At 37.2% G+C, this 23,033-nt stretch overlaps 1 protein-coding gene and 1 long non-coding RNA gene across 4 annotated transcripts in view; one reads left to right on the forward strand and one right to left on the reverse strand.

Annotated features, from left to right (window-relative positions):
* The window catches only part of LOC135169341 (zinc finger MIZ domain-containing protein 1), an 89,889-nt gene that overhangs the window by 9,984 nt on the left and 56,872 nt on the right, over nt 1-23,033 (reverse strand). Inside the window, exon 2 of one of the 2 annotated variants that reach the window (XM_064134264.1) lies at nt 16,277-16,428. The gene's annotated coding sequence lies outside the window, so the exon portion shown is untranslated. Of the gene's footprint in view, nt 1-9,866; nt 10,595-16,276; nt 16,429-23,033 lie in introns of those variants that run through there. The other variant, XM_064134263.1, reaches the window with a different exon arrangement.
* Nucleotides 16,894-23,033, forward strand: part of LOC135169343 (uncharacterized) — a 33,543-nt gene continuing 27,403 nt past the window's right edge. Inside the window, exons 1-3 of one of the 2 annotated variants that reach the window (XR_010300200.1) lie at nt 16,894-19,695; nt 19,862-19,991; nt 20,402-20,584. This is a non-coding gene — a long non-coding RNA (uncharacterized LOC135169343). The remainder of the gene's footprint in view (nt 19,696-19,861; nt 19,992-20,401; nt 20,585-23,033) is intronic. The other variant, XR_010300199.1, reaches the window with a different exon arrangement.

Below are 23,033 nucleotides of genomic sequence, written 5' to 3' on the forward strand. Positions count from 1 at the left end.
ATTTCGCAGGTGATTTTTTAACGATATCTTTGAATGGGAGGGAGATAGCGGAATTTGTGTGAGGACATTTATTGTAGGATTACGTTCGCTCCACAAAAAAGGTTATGATCAAAATTTTGATATCTCCAGTGGATTTCGAGATATTCATTGAAAACTGATCGATAGTCACAAGTGACTTGTCGTCCTGTGCCACTTCGCTGATGAGTAGAGTTTTTCATCGATATCTTCGAATCTGAGAGAGATAGCCAAATTTTTATGATAACATTTGTTGTAGTACTCAATTCACTCTACAAAAGATGTCATAATAAAAATTTTGCCATCTCCCTTAGATCTCAAGATATTCATCAAAAACTGGTCGACAGTCAACAGTGACTTATCTCCCTTTTCCACTTCAACCCCCTCAGCCATTTTCCCCAAAAAAAAATTCAGTTTTCCCCAAAACACAAAACAATTTTCCTCAAAAATCACGTCACCATTTTTTGCATCTCATCCCCTAGCCAGGACATCAAACCCCTAAATTTTTTTCTATCTCAACCGACAAATAAAAAAAAACTATGCAAATACCTCTGAAAATATTTAGATATTCCAACAAAAAAACGGGAATTGCAATAGTTTCCACAAACTTTCACCCAACCTTGGAGAAAGCCACTGAAATATCCCTCCCCCTCTCGCTAATTTTCTCAGCGGATCAATTCCTGCGTCGAGTCTCTCCTCCAGGTGCATTACCAATTTAATAACAACATTCAAGTGAAAAGTAGAACTCATTCGAACTCGAAGTGTTTCACCCCTCCCTCCTCCCTCGATATCGTCGATTCGTTTGAAAATTTCCGAGCGCAAAAAAATTCTGAAAAATTGTACGTAATAAAGGAGCACACGACAGCCTATTACACAATCAATCGGTACCCCGAGGCATAATAAATGGCCAGGATAGACCGTTACGCAAAAGAGTCACATGTATATATAAGTTATGCTGCGATAACAATTGGCTCGGATATGGAAGTCGATATAATAACTAGCCGTCGCGTCGTTTCGTGATTTAAACGACAATGCTTCAAGCTAAAAAAAAAAAAGAAAAAAAAAACAACAGATAGATATTCAACACTGAGAGATAAGTATTTATGACCGAGTGATAATTCAATTTTCCTGATAATTTTCAATACCACAAGGCTAGTACTTTTTTTAAATATTTTATCTTCGGTTTTCCCGCGTCAACATTCAATCATCGAATCGGTTAATGGATTGAATTAAATTTTTTATTCGATTAAACTGTGGAAGTGGAATGAGCGCAGTGAAAATTGCGTCATTTTCCAGTATAATATTTCCGATAAATTCGTGAAGAACGAAAATTGTTGGAAAAATTTCAAAACACTTGTTATCATATTTTAGAAGAATTGTTGAATTAAAAATTTATGAATTATAAAGACGATAATGTGGAGATGGGGAGGGGTGAGGTGAGGTGGGTGAAGTGAAAAATCGTCAATTTTTCACATATTATTGATCGTAAAATTTCTGTGAATTTTAATTTCGCGAATAAAATGAATCGCGTAGAATCCGGGTTATTTACTCGGGTCGAGGGCTTTTTCTCCTTCAATTTGCCTTCATCGAAATAACCAGATCTATTTTGAGGTTACTGAGCGAATATCGCGTGTACGCAAAAGTTTATACATTGAAAGAGGGGCCAGGGTAAAGCGAGTATTAATGGAGTACAGATAGATTTCGAGGCGGTCTTTGAAAATTCAAATTATCCTTGAAAATTCAATGATCGATCGTCGCAAGAAAGTTGAGCAAAAAATTCTATTGGACCATTAAAAATGAGTAAATAAATAAAAGTGAATGTTGATGAACTCAAGGGCATTCGTCAGGTATCAAAAAAATTTTTGAACAAAAAAAATATGATAATTTAACTGTCCAGGAGATTCCGAATTCTTCTTAAGGTCGTGGTCGCGCTACAATCGCTGTCAAAAATTTATTCGCGACAGAAAAGCTCAGATTGAAGCACAATCTTTTGATGTATAGTCACCTGACTGATTGCATTGCCCCTAGACAGCTAATAAATATATGTAACTATATAACTATATATTTTCCATTGTGAATGTTCTCAATTTACATAAATTTATGAACTTCCTGTAATTATTCCTCGAAGACAAACGGGTCAATCGATTCAATTTTTTTTTGTTGCATTCACCGAGTCAACTTTGGTTCCAAAAAATTTTTATTTCAAAATCTATCCAATGGTTGATTTTAAAAAAATTATAATCCGTCGAGCTTCATTTAAATGAGCGAAAATTCTCCAAATTTCAAAAATTTGTATCTCAATTTCAAGACATATTTTTTAAAATAATAAGCTATCACTTTGTGGGTAATTTGTTAAACTGTTTATCATAAAAATTTCAACGAGATCTGTCTAGTAGATTTGTGTGCGACAACAACCTTAACAACCTCAACCGCACATTTTCATCCATAAACCTCGATCACGCGTCCATCACAAACATGTATATATTGCCCAAGTACATAAGGCTTTCGAGGTCGTCAATAATAACGAACACAACTTGATGAAGGGGAGGGGAGAATTCCAGACTTGAGAGCGGACCCAACAACCGAACCGAAACCACAAGAGAAGTCGAACAACGGTGATGGCACCCAACAACGGGACTCCCTGTGCCAAGACGTGTCGAGGTCAACCATCTCTTCGATTTTGTTGATAATCCCTTGACTAAATATGAATATTTGTACGAACAAAATAAAATAAAAATTATATCATTAGATTACTCGAACTGGATAAACCAAAAATGGGAATGAGATTGCTAGACAATAAAATTTTTTAAATTTGTTTAGAACTCACGAATGAAAGGTAGTGTTGGGTTACAACACTGAGGAATGTTTACATAAATGTGAATAATGAGGTTGACTGGAGAATAATGAGATCTGAGTTCTGTGAATTTTTATTGGCTTTGGCGAGGCTAATGATTCAAGATCGGTAGAGTGAAAGTCGGCGATATGTTTTTCATTTTGTGAGTATTTTTTTGACCTTCAAAATGAGCCCTGACGAGTCTGAATCGCATCAGTCAGGTTGGAAATAGTGAAGATGATTAAGGTCGTCATCGGGGGGGACTGTCTCGGCAAACATTTTATGAGGTGTAAAAGGGTTCAGAGTAGATCACAATCTTTTGCATTGTGTATAGACAGGTAAAATGTAATTATACATTTTCTGTTGGAACTATTCTTAATTATGGAAATTTATAAACTTTCTGTAATTTTTCAGTGAAAATAAAACGGTCAATCTCAGACGTAAAGTGATCAGTTTGCAATTATTTTTTTAGAGTACAAAATCGAACGCACGGTACCTTATGTTGTAATTAGATAAAATGTCAAAATTAAATGAGCTCAGAATTTAAATTAAACGCCTTGAGAACCTGTAAATCGCTGAGGAATCTGTTTGTATCGATGTTTGTCTTTTATAATAGAATTCGTCATAAAAATTTAATTAAAAACTGTCGAGTAAATGAGTAAATAATTTAAATGACAACAACGGTATTTTACCGACTGAAAACGCTACTTTTGAATATTTTTGGTTCCTAAATATTCAAAAAAATTGCAGAACAATTCAAAAAAATTTTAATGTCTTGCGATTTTTTAAAACGTTTTCTTTTTATAAACAAATAATACGTCTTGTTTACCAAAAGGTGGATTAACATCCACGAAATATCAAAAAATTCCTCCAGAACTGGTGACTTTCCCATAAGACCGTCTTAAGTCCCAATTTTTCACCTTTATTCCCCTCAAAAACAGAAACAATAACAATTCGATCGAAAAACAACGATTTCAAATGTGATCGTCTCGAAAAAAAATTCCGTACCATTTCATAATCCTCGAATTTACCTAAACTGTAGAGCTACCTTAAGGGCCCACCCCCCCCCCCTGAATTTTCGAGGTTAACATATTTCAATTCAGTCATAAACAGCTAGACCAATAGTTGAATGATCTTGAAAAAATTCATGTGTACTTCCCCCACCGGAAACGAACATAACAGAACATCCACAAGAGAAAGAGGGGCCCCATATTCCCACAACGAGTCCCATTTACGCCTGAGATCCAATATCACAATGACTTCTCCCTCTCCACCATTTAATTTCCCCTCTACCGATGTCTCTCGTAACTTGACAAAGGTGTTTACTCGTATTAAACCCCCTCAGCAGTAGTTCGTCATTGGAAGTTCGGGAGAAAGTTGTTTTGGAGGTGAAGCTGATTGGACGAATGACGAAATCACGGAAGCACGGACGGGGTCCAATCGTCGCACTGCCAACTTTCTCAGAGCTCTTAACCCCCTTGACCATTATATAAATATTTCGTTCTTCGGTAACAAAGAGTGTAAAAAAAAATTGTTGAATATATCGAGAAAATATGATGAGTCAGAGAACTAATTTTTTTTTCTCGTCTCCCACTCGAGGATTCGTTTCTCCCTTTCGTGGAGTATTTTCGTGTGAAAAAAAAAAATCAGTAAGGACCCCTAGAGGTATCTGCGCATGCTCAGGATCACGGGGAAGTGACGAATGACAGTTGACAGGCATAACCCTCGAGATAGTGGTGTTGCCACGCGATATTTTCCCTTCCCTCGGGGGATAAAAAAAAATTGTCTGGATGAAGAACCGCTCGGAAATGAATTTCCTACGATTTTTTTTATTATTAAATTCTTTTTATTAATTGTTATAGTCTAATTGATTGGATAAACATTTTTTAGAATTATTTCATGAATGATTAATGACGTCACAACCTCCTAGGCTTCGCAATTGCCTCACTAGGAGGCACTACGATCGCCTCAGTACTCAATAGCAATAAAGAGACGTTAATAATTAATTAAAAAATCTAACGACTTTTCCTTTCGGTTATAAAAAACACAAACATCGAGACTATCGATACCGGGAAAGTCTATCACGATTATTCGTCGTTGGTTCAGTCGTCTGAGGCGGGAAATTTAAATTCAGAGCTTATTTAATTTTGAAATTTTTAACGACAAAATTAAAAATATTAGTTGCAAAATTATCCATCACACTAATGCCTAGATTTTTAAATAAAAATTATCCGACGTTACTGTATAGTTTTCCACACGAAACGGATAATTTTTAATTGTTTGTAATTTCTTCAGTTGCGACTATTTATCACCGAAGTAAATAAATAAAAATGCGTGTGAGAAGCGAGGTCGATTTTTACTGAGGACACGAGTCCACGATCGTCTTCATTACATAACCACAAATACAATTACAAAAATATAATTGCATCTCACCTTGGGACACTATGGAGTGAAAAAAAAAACATGTAATGGATTGAGAATCATGAAGAGGGGGTCATTTGACACCGAAGGTCTCGCTCCCCTCCCTTATTTCATCGTATGCGTCATCCCTCTTTCTCTTGTGGTGGAACGAATTCACCGTGAAATTTGAATTTCGCGTAGCGGAAAGTTTCATTGCTGGTGGAAATGTAATTGAGATGTGTCTGTTTTTTGCGGTGCGAATGCAAATCCAATGAATAATGGAATTTTTTTGGGGATTGATAAGGAATAAACCGCCTGGAGGTGGGCGATTGGGGACCAATGAGATGTGTAAAGGTTAGAAGAGACGTGAGACGCGTCACGTGGGCCTCGAAGCGTCTCAGTCTCCCTAACTCATGTCCACCTAACGTTTCATAACCTCGATCGACGCAAATATTTTTCTTTTGATTGTATTTTGGAAACTGATACATTTACGAAAATTTCTGTGAGGACCTTTTTTGTGGAGCTTTTCAAGGGCTACAAATAAGGTTCTATGAGTTTTTGGGCTAGATCCCTTATTTTTAGAAGAAATCGCACATTTATATCGGAAGAACTTGTGAAACCAGAAAAATTTGCGAAAATGAATAAAAAATTTCCAAGCTTCAATCGAGAAAAAAAAATCTTTAGTATTTTTCCACACATTTTAATTTGCAAATTCATTCACTCAAACATCCCAACAATTATTTCGAGCAATACAACCTCACAATAATTGAAATATTCACCCTCACGCACTTCAACAGGTCAATTAGTTCCAAAATCAAATAATTTCAGCAACTTTTTGCTTCTCGCCGTCTCTGTAATTACCCACTCGTACTCCGGTGTAAATACGTTTAATATGATTTTCGTTTGGCCACTTTAACGACCTATCAACCGCGTCAAAACACTCGACTCGATTAAAGGACGTATCAAGGACGCTTTTAAATTCAACGTGGTTGAGAGGGAAAAAGGAGTTTCAGGAAAAAAAAGAAAAAAACAAACTTTTTCTCTCCCGCCCTCTCGGTTTGTCTCGCACCCCCGTCGAGAGCTTTTGCTAGTTCATTCATTCGCGATCTCGTCGGCCACTACACACGTCATGTTTGGTTTTATAACGTACATATTACTATTCGCAGGATTATTCCCTCTTCCCTGGGGTTAAATTTTGCAATTAAATTTTGGGAAATATTGTCATTGAAAAATGGATCATTCAAGAAAATATATTTTTTTTTCGGTTTAACGGAGTTGAATTTCTATGACAGTGAACCGATAGCTATTGTTGTATCCTATTAAATAAATAAATAAATAAATAAATGAATAAATAAATAATTTCACCGAGAATACCAAAGTGAGAAAGATTACTTTGTCAGGAAATTATTCCTCAATTTTTTAGGAACGAAAAATTTATATGAATTTTGCATTAACCTTATTAATAATAAATAAATCAATAGGAGTAATTTTCCTCCTCAATTCTAACTTTTGGAAAAAAATAATTCAGCGTTTTGCGTCGAGAGAAATTTTCAATAAAAATTACGTATTTTTTCGTGTCGTTGTCGGAACTTTAGGGAATTTTTCCTAACGTTCTGGAATTTCTTTCTCAATTGTGACCGAAATATTCTAATAATGTCAGGTAAAATTTCCCATTCGACCCCGTAATCTCTCAGTAATCCCGAGTGTAATTATTTTCTACTGAAAATTTCCCTCCCAGCGCTCCATGATATCCACAAATTAAGAATTTCCCTAATTTTTCATTATGAGGAAAATAAATATCTCCTAATATTCAACACTACGATACGATCTTTATTGTTTTTAACAATAAATTCAGGAAGAGACTCGATATAATCCTCACTGGGGTGATAATCCCGTGTCGTTAACTGGACAGACCGTTCAAGGGTACCCTAGCCCTCGGTTTATCCAGGGTGAGAGGTCTGACCCAAAGACAAGACCCTTTTGTCATTTACCTCATAAACGCCGGAAGTATTTACCGTTTTCCCCATGACGTTGACAGTCGGTCAGTTTTTCCAGTAATGACAAAATATTCCCCACAATTAGGAGAACTTCAACTGCAAAAATATTTCAAAATCCCAAACAATTCCATCTGCAATTCACTCCAAATCCGAACTCCACAAAAAAATATTAAAAATTCCCCTGCCCTTACTATTGAATTTTTAAAAAATCTATAAAATTGCAGTGATTTTTTGTCGGCCCGATCTCACCACTCAATTCATAAAAAACGGCCCAACGTCTTTATTTTCCCCAGTCCAACGGAGTGAAAGCCCGACGATATTGATCCCCATGGGAACTGGATCGAATACCGTAACGCGGCTATTTAATCAAAGACATTAGCATAAAAATAATCAACAGTTCGATACCAGTCAATTACCCCCGCCGATAACAGCCCCAATACCCAAACAATTTCAATCCTCCCCCTCACTAAAAAAACATTAAAGTGGCCGTGTTAACACTCACTAAGCTAATTATCCCAGGCAATTACTAAAAATTATCAACGAAACTGTTGACAGCTATTTTCACATGCAATCGAATGAGTTTATCAGCCGCAATGAGTCTACGCGGAAATCTCTTAAAAAAAAAGGAAAAAAATTGAAATCATGACAGATAATGTAGGGTTTTTGTAGAATAAAAGGCTGAACTAAAAATGGTTATAAACCCGCTGCGTTGAATTAAAACAGGTGTGCTTCACCGCCAAACAGCCGATAAGCAGTTCTCGACCGTCCTCGTATCGATTTGTGTTATCGCCGAGGACGCACATTACGCACCATTCTCCTTCAATTTTCATACGTTATATTTTTCCCCAGTATTTTTTCCTCATTTATTATCCAATATATTTTTTTTTTCAATTTTTAACACCACAAAAATCGAAATTCGAGTGAAAACCGTCGAGCGTTGACCGCGCGAATGTCGTGAAAAAAACCATAAAAAATAATGTCAAATAAACAAATAAAAAAATCTCCGGATATTTGACGTCGATGGCACAACACGCCAGACAATATCCAACAATAATATTAACAATAATATTGTTAATAATAATATTTTAGAGGTGAAGAGTGAGGGCGCGTTCATCAATCGAATAGATTTCTTTCCAGGAAAATTCAGTCGAGTCTATTGAAGCCGAGAATTTGAAAAAATAATCGAAGGATAAACATCACATATTGTGTGACCTACCAGGCAATCGAAGATTACGAATTGGTTATACGTGACTTTCTGACACATCTTAAGAACAATCACCCGTTGTGAAAGCTAACTTAGCCGGCTGCATCGCACCGAGACCGTATTTTCTACATCCGTCTGTCTCTGTCTGTATCGTACCCATTTCCACTGTTTTGTACATAACCAACCATAAAGTGAGCATTACCCACGAGTGTAAAACCCCCCACCCCCTTTTGCCCCTCCTGGCCCTCTCTCTCTCTTTGCGGTATCGTTGATTCATCGTTCAGTGATGAATTTCCATGTTTAGACACTTGTGAAAGCTATTAAATTTGTTTTAAAACATTGTTCATTCACCCTTTGGTTTATTTCACCTTTGCGTACTCTGGGAGTTTGTCGAATTAGATGATTTATGCATGAGGGTTTAGTTTATGATTTTCGGCTGAGCGAAAATAAATTTATTGGAGGGATTTTTGGAGACTGAGGATTGGAATTCAGGACGAAGGGGTGAAATGAGTTTGTGTGAATTGTTTTTGAGAAATATCTTCGATTGTGAGGGAGATAGCGGATTTTCTTATATTAGAGTTTTTGTAGTATTTGATTTGCTCCACAAAAAAGGTTCTGATAAAAATTTTGCCATTTCTCCTGGATTTCGAGATATTCATGAACAAATGGCTGATAGTTGTTAATAATGGCTTGAAAATAAATTGAGTCACTTCTTAGTCGAGTTTTTCAACAATATCTCAAATAGGAAAGGAGATGGCAAAATTTTCGTTAGTATATTTATTGTAGTACTCGATTAGCTCCACAAAAAAGGTAATAACAAAAATATTGCCATCTCCCTCAGATTCCGAGATATTCATCAAAAACTGGCTAAAATCAAAAGTGACCCACCTCGTTTGACCACTTCACGACTGAATTCTATCTTCAAGTTTTTCGCGAATGCAAATAAATTGCCGGATTTTGCATAAAAAAATTAATTACAACAATTTGAAAATGTAGTCGGAGTCATCTGATAACACGAGAAGTGTTCGGTCTTGATAATTATTTTTGCCGCCCGTTCACAGACTAAAACTAAAGTTTCAAACCCGAAAAAAAAAATTATTTGACCAAAATTTCAACATCAAATGATTTTCTCACTCATTTCCACCGACTTAACCTCCAAAAACGAACGGAAAATTTCTAAAAAATCGTGAAAATATCGTATTTTTCGCGAAAATCCATTAAAAAAATTAATTACCAACGATCGATCTGCAAATTCATTTCCCCCGCTCTGAGAATATAAAAACCGGCTGTCAAGTTATGTCACACTCTCATACAACAAAACACGAAGTGGTTTACCCACCGCCAACAATTCCTGCTCACTTAACCAACATTGCAATCCACAAGTTGTCTAAAAATATATGAATCGATTAATGCTCACCTGAGGCACGTAAATTACTGGGGTATTTATCCTCGTGACTTGTCTCCTCGTTTCACCACAAAAGTTGAATATCAACCGTAAATAATCCAAAATATTCGGGGGATACCTCTTATCACTCACCACACAGTCACAAAAAAATATGCCAATAGGAATAATTAATTCCTGTCACCAGAGTATCACGTGCACAATTAAAAAAAAATCAATTTGTCAATGAACTATCCACTCACAAATATCCAATCAAAGATTCACAAAAGAAAAACTACAATTTTCCACTGGAAAAACTGTCACTCGGAATGAAACGTCGACTCAAAATCCTTCAAAAAACTATCAAAATCACAGGCCTCATTGAGCCAAAACTGTCAATTAACACCAGGCTCTCCTGAATGGCGAGGTAGTACAGCTCTCCAAACACCTCAAAACATCAAAACTCCTCTTCACAAATCAAGTTATCGACTCAAAATAAAAAATTCGTCATGAGTCAAAAAATTATTCACAAAACTGTCGACAAAAAAAATCCTTATCAGCACTGAAGTCCATCAAGGAAGAAAAAAAAAACTCTAAAATATCCGGGTGATCATAATATTCTCGTGCGTTCCTCTCGACCCGGCGTGCTCGCTAAACGGTTGAAAGTAATACTGTCTGGTGAGAGGTTGTTGAAGCCAACGGGGCGGCTGGTTGTATTGCCCCCGGGTGCCTGCGGCGTGTGTCTGTCCCTCTTCTACCGTCGATTCGTTGTCGTCGTAGGCAAACCCTTCGTCTCCGTCGTACACATCCCCCCTCCACACCGCCGACCCTCTCCCCCCCCCTCCACACCGCCGAGCCGCTCCCCTCTCCTCCGGCTCCCGCCCCTCACGCCGCACGGCCGACCCGCTCCCCTACCCCCTCTGCGCCGCACGACCCTACGGCCACAGTGCGCATCCACCGAGCGAGAGAGAGACGCCCCCCCCCCATTCACCGCACCGCAGCCACGAGTGAGACACTCGACATTGAGCCAGTGTTGGTGGGAGTAGTGCGGCGGCGGCGGTAACAGCAGCAGCAACGACACACGACTGTAGACGAGGTGGTGCGAGGGGACAAAACTACAGAGAGGTGCGTGAGGAACGTGAACAAGCTGCCGGCCGCCGGCGGAAAAGGGGAAGCCAAAGAGGATCGGGGGGTGTTAGGGGGGGGGGATAGAGAGAGACAGAGGGAGTCGGTCTGTCGACGAGCCGATGGGATAGGGTAGGGAATACTTGGTGTTATACAGGCAATGGTGGGGATGTGAAAATTCAAGTGAGACAGAGGGATGGGGCCTTATGGGTGCGAGGGGTCGACGAGGACGCCACCCGACGGGGCTTGTCGTTTTAACGGGGGTGGGGAGGTTTGACCTGAGCTAGTTCCCCTCCATTCAATCCACGGCCACAATATCGGTTATAGCGAGCCACTGTTGCCAGATTGTCGCATCCCCCGGCCCCTTCGGCCGTCTCCTATGCCCTTCACCCCTCGTGGTGTGCACTGTCATTCGTTCGCTCGCTCTCTCTCGTTCGATCCTTCAAATTTTTCTCTATCTTTTGGCCAGTTGTGTACACCGTTGGAAGCTTGTGGATGATGGAATGGGATAGAGGGAGATGAGAGAACAGAACAAATGTGACGATGAGCGTTTCAGAGTATTTCCTTTGCTCGTGTGTGGGTGGAGCTACGACACGAGAGAAAGGTCTCAGGATATTGGGGGGAGGGAGGGGGGAGGAGGAGGGAGTCGTGTTGAACGGCGGCGAGTTTTCTCACTTCTTCTCCGGAATTTTGACGCATTTGGTAATTTTTTAAAATGGAAATATTTGAATTTTTTTTTTGCGTTTAGTTGATTTTTTTATGGGGGGGTAATCGAAATTTTGGAGATATTAATTTTTTATGTGTTAAAATTGGTGGATCATTAATAGATGAAAAGAAGCGGGTGACCTTGAACCCACGTTATGACTGAGGTTTATCAATTTCATCGGACGTAGCAGTTGTATTGGGAGATTAATTACAGAATCGTTGGGAATAATTTTGAGAGTTAATGGAGAAAATATGAATGAAGTCCGACGATTATTAACCTCACTTGATTTTTTTTATGATGTAGCGGAAGTAGCGCCGCGTAGTGAATCAATTACTAAGTGTAGGAAGTTGTGACGTTATCACCCACTCCCCGGGAAAACTTTTGATAAGTTTTGTAGAATGAATAAAATGGTCAGATTGTGACTATTTTTCCTGATTTTTTTCATTTTTCCTTCCTTTTTCCGATCATTTACGTTTGTGTAACTTTATAAACTATTTTTCAAATGATATTTTACTGAAAAAACCGCGGAAATGTATTTAAGTCACCGGTAATTAATGCAGAGCTTTAACTTTGTTATTTACTCGGAGAAAATTTGTTATAAAAAATGATTTAATAGAAAATTTATCAAACTAAATTGAAAATTGATTTGACAGATTTTCCTGTGGACTGAAGCTCTTCCATCTCCGTTAAACAATAATAATAAATAATCATATTTTATGAGAGCAATGATTAATTTTAAATTAATTCAATTAACACCGACTTGTGACTTTATCATTATCTCCTAAGAATTTAATTTAATAACAAATCTATCTAAATAAAAAAAATCAGTTGAGCGATTTTTTCATGAACAGAAGGCTTTTAATATTAATTTTCAATTTTAATTTCCGTAAAAAATAAATAAGTTTTTAATGACGTTCCAGGAAATTCTGTCATTCTCCTAGAGATTTTCACCCTAAATAGACACACATGAAGTATTAATAGTAAATATCCACTCATGAACATGGATTTGTCCCATTCAACGACAAAATAAAAATGTTTTCGGCTGCTTAGCCCCGGGGAATTTTCACCAGGTGTTTGAGTGCATGGTTGGATGAAGCTGGGGCACTCAGGTTTAGGTAAATACGTGAGAAAGCACATAAACGTAAATGTGTCAATGCCTACACTTCTCGTCTTGGCTGATACATTGGATCACTCGGCTGTTATTATTTTTCATCGAGTTCGTCTTTGTTGGTACGTCAAATGTTTGGAAATTATCTGACTGACGGACCTTCGAATGCGAAGGCCAGAGTTGGTTAAAAAACGGGGAAAAAAAAATTTTTTTTTCTCCTTCGAGTGACGTGCGCACAGCACGTTTGGACGGCACGTGCCATACTAATGAGCTTAACAGCTCCTTCCGGAGATTTTTTTAGGTGTATCTTAAACTCTGATCTTGTTCGATTGAGATTGTGGGGAGAGGGGTGGGGGGTGGCGATAGCCAGATGGTGATTACCAAAATTGTGAGATTTTTGTCGAGAGTTTGTGGCTCGTGGTCTTACGAGAAACAGATTTTCGATTGAAGATTTTTAATTAAAATTGGAATAAATTTTGTTGGTCGTAATTTGATCGAATGGATGGATTTAAAAATGGGACTTTTCACACTGAGAACTATTAATTTAGTTCGAAGGAAATTTGTTAACTATTAACGAATGGTAGACTTCAATATGGACATAAAAATATTTCTTAATAGTTAAGGAATGGTTCAGTTGAATGGCGAATGTCAAGGGAAAGAAGATTTATCGAAGATAACTTTGTTAACTATTAAGGAATAAACGTTTGTTGGGCCCCATCGGCCCTAATCTACAATGAAAATCCATTTGTTTGTGATAGTTAATTAGTTTTACCAGTGCAGAATTAATTAATCATTGTTTTCGCGATTTCCGGCGTTCGTTGGATTACTATAAGAGCTATAGTAACGATAACTATATCATTCGCGTCCAGTTAGAATGATTATAACTTAGTAAGCACTATTACGTTATAGTAATGATTATTAAGCATTACTATGACTACTATGCTACTTTTATACCATTACTATAACAGTAATGCCCGCTAATTATTATATAGTAACATAGTAATGATAACTATATGACATAGTGACCGTTACCAGAAGAGATAGTGAGACTTTTGATGATATTATCGAATAAAGATGACTACTATTTCGTATGGTAACGTCCACTATGGTATATAGTAGTGGTCCCATAGTTAACTGATGAAATATACCAGAAGTGCATCGGAGAAATGACTAACTTTCATAACTATGGTCACCTTTATCACATTTAATAATCCCCACTATATCGTGTATAGTAAAGTCCCCGATATGAGAATAGTAATCATTACTATACGATATAGTAGGCGACAAACAGTACTTTTAAAAACGACCTGCAAATAATATATCGATTACCTCCCATAAATCTGCTAACCTTTATCACATCTAATAGTTACTACTATGTCCAGCATAGTAAACCGATCATATGCAAATAGTAGCATTCATGGTATCCATAATAGTAAAGCGTTCCATAGTAGTTCGTCATGATCCCTACAACGAAAAATGATCATCACTATGCGGCTAGTCGCATAGTAGTAGTTATTATGCCGCCGTGTTAGTTATAGTACTTCATATGACAAAAATCACCAGGAACGTCAGGGAAAAAATGATTTTTGTCACTGATGCTACTTCCATCCGTCTCTAAAGGCCCTTTTGTTATCGAAAACTCAAAACTTCTCAACAAAAAGATTTTTCGCTTTACAGTAAACGAAAAATATTGGTTTGTCCCTCGGTCTCACCTCGGGCCGCCGACTTTACCCTCGTTACCACTCCCTCTCGCACTTCTATGGAAATATACTATTACCGTATTTTCAGAGTCAATATCTTTTATTGGAGTAATAGTTATTACTCACCTTTCGCTGCTTTCAAGTGAATCCTTTCGATTATTGAATTTTGGTGATTGAAAATCTCGACGATTCCCTCGGATTCACCGGATTCGCCTAATGCCTCGATAATATAGTTCTTAATACACTTTAGTCGGGATCGTGGGTGGCTAGGGCCTAGGGGACGTCTAGAACTGATCTATACTGGGTCCCTCACCTCTCCCCTTTGGGCCAGTCTCAACTGAACTGCTCGGATATCCCACGCTATTTTCTACCTGTCGTTGTATCGGGGAAAAATGGCCTGTTTTGGGGGCCTGAAAACTCGGGTGAGGAGGATGGCTTCATCCTCTTTCCTCGAAGCATAAATGTCCAAAATATTTAGCCACCGAGACCATTCCAATCTCAGGTAGGACACGCCTGCATAATTTGCCCTGTTGCCACTGTTGCATTTCGTTTTGACTGACGCCTGGGGAATATTTCACTTTCGTAAAATATTGATTAAACGCTTTGGAATCGATTCTTGAACAGACTTTGGTGGAGGTAAACATTTCAATCGTTTGTTTTTGGGTTTGAAGAGGGGAAAATTGATGGGAGGGAATGGACAACATGAAAAATTCGGGAGGAGTTGGGGGAAAAATATTTTTGATATTTTTTTATGGGGGTGAACACGAGTTGGGACAGGACGACATCTTGTTGGGTCTTGTATCGGTCTCGAAGAAATATTGAAGTGCGAGGCTTGTATCGATCTTGTTGTGGTGGGATGATTTTAACTGAAATTAGGAATTATTCTATTTATGAATAATATTTATTTAATTAGTTGGGAGGGGGTGGGGTAATGGGAAATGGATAATATAAAAATCTGCAAAATTTCGATCACGTGCTATGACATTGTTCAAGACACCATCAGGAGTGTTCGAAGTTAATGGTTAAATTAACAAAATTCAAATGGCCGAAACTATAAATATTTAAAAGTTTGGAATTAAAAATTTGAAGTACTTAATATTTTCAATTTAAATAAATTCCACGAATTGTAAAATTAAGATAGTGTTAATAACCCAAAGGAACTTGGGAGTTTCAGCACTTTAAACAAATAAAAAGAAATGTATAAAAATATAAAATGACGAATAAAATTAATATCGATTCACAGGAACTTCAGTCATAATTCGATAGCGAAGTGGTAAAACGAGATAAGTGATTTTTGGCGATTGATTAGTTTTCGATGATTATCTCGAAATGCGGGGGACATAGCAAATTTTTCATTATAACCTTTTTTGTGGAGCTAATGGAGTACTACAATAAATGTCATTACAAAAATTCCGCTATCTCCCTTAGATTCACAGTTATTTCTGAAAAACTGGACTCACTGATAAGTTAACTTATCTCGACGAAACCAGAACAAGTTCAGTCTCGCTCTCACACGCAGCTCATCTCTAAATATATTACACACGAGGAGAAATATTCCGTAAAAATTACGAACCTCAAGTTCCCTTACAGATTACAAACCTGACTAAAAGAAATTACGTGACGGTACCCCAATTTTTCACAGAAAATTTAGACAAAAATTACGAAACGCTCCAAAAAAATCTCATAGCAGTTCCGTAAAATTATCGAAAATTTCCGGAAAACCGTAATTTTCATTTAATATTTCTCTCTAGGGTCGTCCCCCTCTGCAACAAATTCCCCTAAAACCCATTAAATATTTAAATCTTACCATGAGAAAGTGGTAATGGCCAAATACTCCACCGATTGTTTACAATTTCGCTACTGGTGCGCAGTTCACCGCGCGGTGATGTAAAAGTAGAGATGAATTTCACTACTCCAGCGATTTCACCTCGTTCAGCACAACCTCTCGTACAGCTCTGCCTGAAAAAAAAAGTCATGAATGAAAAAAAAATGCCAACGAAATCCCATCCTTGACACTCATTCGACTTCCTCGGCGGTGAGAACCGAAAAAAAAAATTTTTAACGCAAAAACATGAAGAAATATTTCAGTCGAACACGAAGTTTCACTCAGTGCAAACAACGGGCTTCTTAACAATTCAATTTTTCAATATTTTATCAGCGATAAAGTCCAATCGACGCGGGGAAAAAAAAAGGTTTAATTCGTTGCACGTGTTATCGTATCCATAATGCGTTTTGGACCCAATGTGTCACGTGATTGTTCCAGCAAGAGGTATTACCATCGGTTGCATACAGCAACAAGTATTAACGTCGCAATTGCGTCGTTTGCCATAAAGATAAAGTCACCGAGTTGTATACTCAAACCGTGACGCACCTCAGGACGCCGGAGAAGCGAGTCAAGGTCGTGCTCTCGTTATTACAAACAATTTTTTATATTTTTTTTCATCTTGAACGAGTCATAAGGATATTCTCTGGTGTTTTTTCCGCGAAAAAATTGATGAAATTGACGGGTTGGAAATGAAAAAAGGTTCAGATGGGAGCTTTTTCGGTTTTAGAATTTTTTGGGAGGATTTGGGAGGTTGTCAATGACGTCAGTAGCTCGCAGGATTCGAAGTTGAGGTGCTGGGAGGCGCTGGTGGTCGTTGGTTATTTTTTATTTATGAATGTTGAAGCGATTAATATTTTTAGTTGTGGAAAAGTGAGGGAAGTGATCGAAATTGATTTGCTAGAAAATAATTTTTTTAATTTGTTGTTTTGTTTTGCTGGAGATTTTTTTCGGTGGAGAAACTGATGAAATTGACGACGTGGAAGTCCTCAAAAAGATTTTTCGAGGGGGTAATGACGTCAGTCTCTTGCAGAATTCAAAATTCAGTCACTACGAGGCACTGCTGGTCATTCATTTAAAAAATTTGTTCATTAATATTCAAGTGATTAATACCTGTGATGCTGGAAAAATTAGGGAACCAACAGAAATCAATTTTCCCAAAAAAAAAATTTTTTTAATTTTCTATTTCACTTTACTGTAAGATTTTTCCTGAAAAAATTGATGGAATTGACGATTTGGAACCAAAAAATGTCACCAAACATTTTGGGTGTTACATTTTTTTGCTCGAGGTACTCCAAAATTTTTGTTAAAATAAATAATGACGTCACAACTTCGAAAAATTTGAAGTCAAGTCACAAATCGTTCCCTCGATTTTTATCCGGTGGTTAATACCATTCGATGGACAATTTACGTAAAAGACCGGTAGCCGTTGGTGGATTGTTACTCGCTCCCGCGATTTCCAGAACATAACAGAACAGCAACACTATCTTTTTCATCGAAACGATTCGCTATTCTCACGAACCCCCCCCTCCCCCCTGGACAATGGGAGCCGCGAGAAGAGGATTGCGTGCTGTGAAAATGAAAAGTACGAAACGTTTAATCTGCACTATCTAACATCGGTTAATCTCAGTAAAAAACCATAATTGATTCAATCTCTTAAATGCTCTTTTAATTGATGAATAAAACATTTTTTATAGGGGTTTGTGTTTGTTTTTTCTCACATTCCTCGAGTGAGGGTAGAATATTCAAAATGATGCAGAGACTAACATCTTGTGGGATAATAATTATCGCGTAATTGTTGAATTTAATAGAACAATTTGTTAATATAAATTGTAGGAAAAAAACTCAAGAAACATCGAACGTATTCTCAACTGAAACGTCCCATAGTGTTTATAGTATAGGAGGAAAGGAAATACTATAATGAAGGGTATAGTAAAAGGTACATTGATTCATAGTAACTAACACTATGCGACTATAGTAATGATTACTATTCGCTAAAGCAATCGCGACGAATTATTATGAGATGTTTTACGATTGCGGATATAGTAAACGCTACTATTCGCACATCGGGCCCTTTACTATACTCCATATAGTGGTAACTATTAAAGATATGGTGATGATTATAATATTTATGAGATCTAGTCGCTGTACTATTGCACTCCTTTTTTAAAGCCTTGTTTATCGTTCACTATGTCATATAGGATTTATTACTATGTCCCATCGGTCAACTATGGGTGCTTTACTATTTATCATAGTAAACGTCACCATGCGAAATTGTATTTTTTACTATGTCTACCGAGTGGATTGACATCGATTCTTACTATGTCCTATAGTAACGTTCACTACGACGTATAGTAATCGTTACTATGACATAGTAATGCTAGTAATGTAATAGTAGTAGATACTAAGGAAGTAATCGTGTAGTAATGTTACTATATTACATGAAACATTATCATGGCATAGTAATACTACTATACTACTATATCATATTACTGTACTACTATACTACTACTATATCATAGTAATGGTTAGTAAATTTGAGTCAATTTTTTGTACGCGTTAATATCCACATAGTTCTCTCCACTATGGCATAGTTATCTCTACTATGACTTGTTTCTTGGTGTAGAGATCATGGATTAAGGCCCACGGATGATTAAAACATAATCAAAATGTATTTCAATTATCCTTAATGGGCATATCATTGTTTATAATAAATTATAAATTATTTGGATGATGATGTCGTCTTAGAATTGAAAAGAATTTTTTTATAAACTCACAAAAGCTGAACATATATAATTATCAGTTGAAAAAAATTGAAAATTTTTTTTTTTAATAGAGGCCTAACAATCCCACTGACCCAATGTGACTCTTCACATATCAATTAACGACTCTTTCATCACGACATGAAAAAAAATAGTTTTTCCCCCAGTGTATCTCAAATTCGAGAGAATGCCTCCAGTGTTGGAAATTGTTGGCGGCGTTGAAAACGTTTTTTTAAACCATAAATTAGTTTCACCATAAAAATATGTTTACCCGAGCACTTCATCAAGTAGAATGCAATCTCTGACGAAATGTCGAAGAAAGAGGGACTAATAAAGACTTGACTCTCGTCTCCCAGAACCATAGGCTCTTTGTCGCAGTGGTCTGGCGTCATTGTACGTATGAATGATATAAACAAAATATGTGGGGGTCGAGTACAGGAGAAATAAAATACTTGGAAATGTGCGCTGGGTTGATGTTTAATCTGGGCTTCTATCATGTGATTGATTTATTGGGCTCGTTCTCGTAATCTGAGTGAAGTGTTGGACTTGAGTGCCTCAAATTTATCTACGCAATTGGAAATTTGAACGATTTTTGATCGATACAGGAAATGTATTGCAGTTTATTCAAATGTATACGGTGTAGTGAGTATAATAATTTATTGTAAATAGATCTTGAAGTTAATGCTAGTATATTTAATTTTCAATAACTAAAGACAATTTTTTTTGTTAGGGTCACACTTAATTAATTATTAAAACACAGTGTTGTTGAAGATTAATTATCACAGTGATTTTTTTTTGATGATTTCAGGGCGAGTGGCATAGGGAGTTTTTTCGCGCGCAAAAATCCCTAGGGTACTAATTAAGAACTCGTTTTCTGAAGGGATTTTCACATTTTCGAGGTCGAGGAAGGGCTGATGCCAATCGTTGGAGGAGGAAAGGTGAACGTCAGTAGGAAAAATAAATTTTCCATTGATATTAACATTAAAAATCGAATATAATAAAATAGAGTATAATCGCATCCTAAAAAATTACTAATATATTTTAATTAAATATATAAAATATGTTTGACACACGGATCTTTACATATGTATAAAATTTCTCGGGCTATGTATATACTTGAAATTTTCTCTGTAAATTTATGAAAAATCGAATGAAAATTTAGTGATAATTAAACACCTGCCATAAAAATCCTAAAAAAAATTCCTATTTTCTCCGAATTTCCTACTTTTTATGGAATGGAATTTTTTTCATTCCCACGCAAAAATCCGCGATTATTGCGGAAGTATCTCGAGATTTTTCTTCCATAAAACGAAAGGCCAGATTTCGTTAATAATATATTTTTTTCAAGGAACTGAAATAGAATAGAACGTGCCCACAATGGATAAATCCTCCGGCTCTCATTTTTTACGACTCATTTGCAAATCTCGAGCGTTGCGTCAGGGCAAGATGGAGAGGACGAGAGGTGGTTTATGCTGGTTATGAGTGTGTGAGAGTCGTGGAAAGTGAGACACAGGACGAGGGAACATATACGGTAGGACGTTGTTCTTGACCTGCAATTTTAATGACAGAAATACGTTTTTATAATGCGATTCCGTGACATCGCCGAGGCCTGGGATCTTTGTTTTCATCCTTGTCACACACTGTGGGAGGACAAATCGGTTTGATAACTTTTTTTTTCGCTTCAAAATGACGAATGGGATTTTGTAACTGAATTTTTGAGGGGGAGTCGAGAATGATAATTTTTGATTTTTTATTTTATTCCTTCGAAGGACGAATTGAAAAGTTGGCATTTTAATCGAAGCATTTTTTCCCTCCGTTTTTCCACCAGAAAATATTTTTTGGGGCGGGAAAAAATTTTTTCCACTTTTAGTTGGAGTGAAAAAATGAACCACAGACGTAAATAATTTTCCTCATATGTTTATTTATTTGTTGAAATGTAAATAACTCATTCCAGCGACAATCCTCAACCTTGTGAATTCCTCGGGGGACAGTGGTGTTAGTCTATGAGGTCTTTCCTGTAGATATACTAATTTTTTTTATTTAACGAGTGATGAAATTAATTTTGGAAATGAAGTTTGAAGATTCGATAATTTTACCCATCACTTCCGAAGGACAAATTTAGAAGTTGGAATTGAATTTATTTTAGATTTTTCTATTCAGTGGAGTTCATCTGAAAAATTTCGCCTCAAATAACGGAAAATTACTTAATTGAAAATAGTTAATAGTAATGCCTACTATACGCTATAGTAACGTTTACTATAATACATAGTAAAAGGCCCCATAGTTGGCCATTAAAATTCACCACATGAGAAAAACAACTATACGACATAGTAATAAAGACTAAACGACAAACAAGACTGCACAAAATATCGAAACTAGTAAATCAACTAGTTCCCATAAATATAATAACCGCATTAATCATATCTTTAATAGTTATCACTATGTCGACCATAGTAAAGTCCTAGATATGCGAATAGTACCACCAGCGACATCCACAACGCTAAAACACCCCATACTCCTCCTGATTACTCCTCATGACTCCTACACCAAATAGTAATCATCACTATAGTCGCATAGTGTCAGTCACTATAGACCAAAGTAATTTCTACCATTCTGGACAGCAAAAACTACCTCCAAGGTCAAGCGGAAAAATCATTTACCATATTGTTATCGTCTATACCGTCTATATAGTTATATCCACCATTCGCTTTTCTCCCCGCAAATAAATTCGTTAAAACTCAAACTAATAAACAAAACAGACAATTTACATCCCCGTAAATTTCCGGAACAAAAAAGGCTTTAATATACAAATGGTTGCTTTTGCTGTCAATACATTCACCAACAAGCAACTCTGCACTGAGATAATCCATTCTCGAAGCAAAAAAAATATATATATGTTGGTATATAGTGCTCTACCCCTAGGGGTAACAAAACCGACAAAGATTCGTGGAAAAGGGAACGGGAAAAGCGCTTCCCTCCGAGGTAGAGAAAAACCAGTGGAGGAATAAACGACGCTAGGGTTTTTTTTTTATAGTGAGGTAAGAGGGTAGAAGAGTAAAGAGGGAGGGGTGAAGGGGCCATATGTAGCCGAGGGTGAAGGATGAACGTCTGAGAGAGAGAGAGAGAGGGACGACTTCACGGTTATATTGTACAGTGGTGGGACGAGGGGGTGGAGGGGGGGGAGAGGGGTGGGTTGGGGGTTAGGGGAGGGGGAGAGGCATGAAACGAGACGGAAGCCTCTTGGGTAAAGTATATAACTGGGATGACGGGGTTAGAGTTGAGAATGGGGGTGGAGGGGGTATTTGGGGCTCGCGCAAGTGCGAGAGAATTACTCAGGGTGGAAAAAAAAATCGAGGGGAGGGGAAAAGCACGACTGAGTCAATGCAACGGGAGGGGGGTGAGTGCACTGCACCTAACGCAAGCTTGTCAATAAAATTCTTCGAATGCAACTTTTTTGGATTTATTGGATTGTTTTTTATTTGTTTTTCATTGTTTTTATTAAGAGGATTTTTTTCGGGGGGTGGTTATTCGTTTTTGAAATGGAATAAATTATGGTTTGGGGGAGGGGTAAAAGGCAGGATGTAATACCAAAGAAATCAATTATCATTATTGTATTTTAAGGGTGGTAGTGGGGGAAGGTTTGTGAGATAGTTTTTGGAAAATTTTTTACGGGGGAAAATTGGAAAATTTAGAGGTGAAATGACCGGTTTCGGGCTGCGATTGTGGGGTTGAAATTTAAATTGATTTTTTGGGAATTTGAGGAATTGGGCCCGAGGTTGGGGGGAGCGTGAGGGATTATGGTTTTTTGAAAATTAAGGGCTCGATAGTTTTTCAAATCCAAATTTTTTTGAGGGGAAAACGTTCAGTGAATGGAGGAAAAGAAATTGAAGCGATCGACTGTTTTGTTTCGAGAAATAATTGCAGAAAGTTGATAAATTTACGGAGCTAAGAATAGTTACCGTGAAAAATATATAGTTTTC

This window comes from Diachasmimorpha longicaudata, chromosome 14 (assembly GCF_034640455.1).
Source record: "Diachasmimorpha longicaudata isolate KC_UGA_2023 chromosome 14, iyDiaLong2, whole genome shotgun sequence".
NCBI classification, from domain to species: Eukaryota; Metazoa; Arthropoda; class Insecta; order Hymenoptera; family Braconidae; genus Diachasmimorpha; species Diachasmimorpha longicaudata.